Source organism: Rosa chinensis, chromosome 1 (assembly GCF_002994745.2).
Source record: "Rosa chinensis cultivar Old Blush chromosome 1, RchiOBHm-V2, whole genome shotgun sequence".
Classification (NCBI taxonomy): domain Eukaryota; kingdom Viridiplantae; phylum Streptophyta; class Magnoliopsida; order Rosales; family Rosaceae; genus Rosa; species Rosa chinensis.
Genome location: NC_037088.1, coordinates 30,040,869 through 30,044,746, shown reverse-complemented (window position 1 = coordinate 30,044,746; position 3,878 = coordinate 30,040,869). Strand labels below are relative to the sequence as shown.

Sequence of the window (3,878 nt, the reverse complement as noted above, 5' to 3'; positions counted from 1 at the left end):
TCCTTATAACATCATAACACTAGACGAAAACCGCGTTGATTACCAGAATAAATTAATTACCGTGTAACCGTCCCGTACTTTCATTTAGCCGCCTAAATTCGGCAACCGAGACAATTCCGGCGGAAAAAAATGAAAAAAGAAGCGGAAAATAGGTGCCCTCTACACCTGGCACTGTCCATGTACAGCTGGAAACGACGACAATGAAACATAATAGACAAAACACCAATAAAAGAAAAAACGTGTTCAATTTGAACTCTCTCTCAGTCTGTCCCAATATAAAATAGGTCGCATTCGTTCCCCAACCCAAACTCTCTCTCTCTCTCTCATTCATTCTTGTATAAAAACACAAGCTCTCCAAATCTCCCACCAAACTCTTTAAATCAGTTAAACAAAAGCGAGAAACAAAGCCCTAATGTTCCAGGAGGCGGCGCCGCCGTGTTGGCCGGCGGGGGTGAGTCAGTCGACGTCGTCGTCGGCGCGGTGGACTAGACCGGAGGACAAGCTGTTCGAGCAGGCGCTGGTGAGGTTCTCCGACGACTTGCCGGATCGGTGGGAGCGGATCGCCGAGATGGTGCCGGGGAAGAGCGCCGAGGAGGTTCTGGAGCACTATGAGACTCTGGTGCATGATGTTGTGGAGATTGACTCCGGCCGGGTCGAGTTGCGAGTTACGCTGATGACACGGTGGTCGGGTGGGACACGTCGAGTCAGATCTCTTTTGATGGTTGCAAGAATAACAATAATAGCGGCGGCGGCGGTGAGGCGGCCGAGAGGAAGAAGGGAAAGCCGTGGACTGAAATTGAACACAAGTAATTTCTCTCTCTCTCTCTCTCTCAATTTTTTAATTTTTGAAATTTCTTGAAATTTATTCATTCTGATAATGATCAAGCTAAACAGATACAATACTTTGCTTCTATAATCCGACATGGAAATTGGGTTTGTGGAGCTTTCTAGTTAATTAGCTTTATGTTTGGAAATGAGTTTGTAAATGAATGAATCAATGTTTTGGTATTCTTAACCTCGTTTATGTAATTGTTGTTCAACCGTCTTTGCTGGCAACTGGTGTTGCAAACCAAATTGGGTTCATTTGTCAGGGGTATTATTCAGTTTGTGCATGTTTGGATGTGTGTTGCTAAAATTAGAATGTAATATCTGTTGCTGAAGTTGCAGTCAATTAAAACTGATGGTTGTGTTTATAACCGTAACATACAACTAGTTTTCATCGAGTAATAAAATCCAAAATTTATAATCTCGTGAAAATTTATTAACAGAGTTGTCATTCTTGGTGTCAATTCTAAATATGCTCATTGAGTGCGAACTAATGAAATCGTTGTTTCTGACTGGACATTTGAATATTTGGTATTGTGATGCAATTACATGCTTATATTATGTGAACAGTAGCCCTTCAAAAAATAATGTGAACAGAAGCCGATCTTGGGAAATTTGTTACTTTCTAGTTTGAGTGCTGACTGCTGACTTAAATTTTTTTTTTTTTTTTTCTTTCAACAGATTGTTTCTGGTAGGACTAAAGCAATTTGGCAAGGGTGATTGGAGAAGCATTTCAAGAAATGTAGTTGTGACGAGAACACCCACACAAGTGGCTAGTCATGCTCAAAAATATTTCCTTCGCCAAAGCTCTGGGAAAAAGGAAAGGAAAAGATCAAGCATTCATGACATAACCTCAGTAGAGACAAACTCGGTGCCTGCGCCTGCTGAACGCAAGTGGATTCCTCCACCTCCACCTCCACCTGGTGATCAAGGTGGTTCATTTGGGTTTCCAGATTTTGGTTTTCCAAAGTAAATATGGCATAATACGTGCTCTGTATATAGAAAATGCCTGCGTGTTAAACAGTCAGATTTGTAAATTGGTACATTTTTTTTTTTTTTTTTTAGGATTCTCTTCCAGAACGTAGGCCATTAGGAGCATTGTGAATTAGATTTAATGGTGTAGGTTTTGTCTTCGAAGTCTTTGTTAATGGAGAATAGGATCATCTATTAAATTGATTCAACAAATTTCTTTGTTTGAAGTCCTTGTTAATGATTTTTTAACTGTTAAAGAGTATCAGTTGTAGACTTGTGTGAGTTGATGTTTTCATTTTTGTATGTTTGAGATTCCTCCAAACCAAGGGTTAAGATGGTTATTTAGTGTTGTTGAGGTATGTAGTTCATGTTTAAGAATTCATTCATCTATTTATTTCTAGTTAGCATTAACTTTGTAATAGTATTTTTAGTTCTAGACCAAAATCATGTGTCAATGCTACGTTCTTCATTTATAGTTGATTCCAGATAATGCAACCAAATCTTGACATTTGTTTCTCCCATTCAGTATACAGTATGGTAGCGTGTATTTCAGATTACTTGATTTGAGCCGAACAAAAAATGCAGGGGGATTATAAACAGCAAAAGTACTACAGCAATTACAGCACAAATTAGATACTGAGATTTATTGGTTGATGAAGCTTCCTTTTTATAGAATTTCCAAGTTCCAGCCAACGAAAAAATAGAAGAAGGAATTGCACTGAGGAAGTTGTTCACTTTTGATTATGCTACAGTTTTGCAAATAAGATAGAAAATAAAGGCAACTATTGAGACAAGGAATTAGAGGGTCGACTGTTACAAAATTACCTAAGAAACTGGTAAGCAGTGTACAATGGAGACTGATGGAAAGTTCTACGGTTAATGTAGACCAATTTCCTATAGAAGTATACTAGCTTCTTACGGTTGTAGACCATCTGAAGATCAGGCTAAGCTAGTCTACCAATGCATGGAATCAGTCAACCTCTTTATCGAACTAGTTTATTTGATATATCGCGTAGACAAACTTTAAGAATGATATGCATAGCAACCAACAGTCACCCCGAAGATGGGATAAGATAATTTTCATCCAAATGATCGAATTGTATTATAAAGTCAATATTAATAAAAGTCACATCTATTATAACTGACACCTATTTTGGAATAAGATGAGTTTTGGAAGATTGTTTGGGGTCTTGCTATCCCAAACAATGTTAAGCTACTCTTGTGGCAACTATACTTCAGTTTCTTGTGCTCTAAGTCTCCACAAGTGAACATAACATTACTCAGGCAGTCGGCCATCTGCGTCAGGTGTGGTATTGAAGAAGAGTCCATTTTTCAGGCACTCTGGGTGTGCCTGGAAAGGAGAAAAGTTCTGATGGAAAAGATTGTGAAGGAGCATCTGTGTTTCTCGAGTTGTATAGAGGTGTCCTGGAACTTCTTGCATTCATCTGTTAGCAGCAATGGTATGAACAAATAACCCATGGCGCGCATGGTAGAGCTGGGCACAATAGTTCTGAAGTCTTCGAGTCAAAAGCTCAGTTTTTGTTGGAGGAAGAAATAGTCACCAGTGCTGCCGGTAACAGATCGTCCAGCTGGTTTCTCCTCCTCCAGGCACTAATGCTGCTTGTTAGAATTTGTGGCTTTGATACCACTGTTGGTAGTTGGTGCGGAAGCTTTTAGTAGTAGTGAGGCTAGGACAATATGTTTAGGACTTCAGTTTTAGGAGCAAGAGTTTGGGAGATAATTAAAACAGAGGAGGCTTGTCAACTATTGATTGGCTAGTTTATTTCTTAATTAGAAGAGTACATGCAGATACATATTTATAGAGATGGTCAGCCGACTTCCTTACTAGCCCACGGACTTTATTTACTTCCACCGACTCAGTTTACAATTATCAATTACATTTTAGACTTTTCTACAACCTGATTATATTCCAACTTGCATGATTCTTCTAGATATTTTCTACTATGATTTGATAAATTACTGTTTTAACACTGCTCTTGACAACAACAGTGGCAGAAGAGGCATAGGTGCTGTGATCCGGAATGAAAAGGGGTGATTGGAACTTGCGCAATCCCAATGGT

General features: G+C 39.1%; 1 pseudogene; it reads left to right on the top strand.

Annotated features, from left to right (window-relative positions):
• The first annotated feature begins 307 nt into the window (after positions 1-307).
• LOC112193178 lies at positions 308-2,059 on the top strand (annotated as a pseudogene).
• The last annotated feature ends 1,819 nt before the right edge of the window (positions 2,060-3,878 follow it).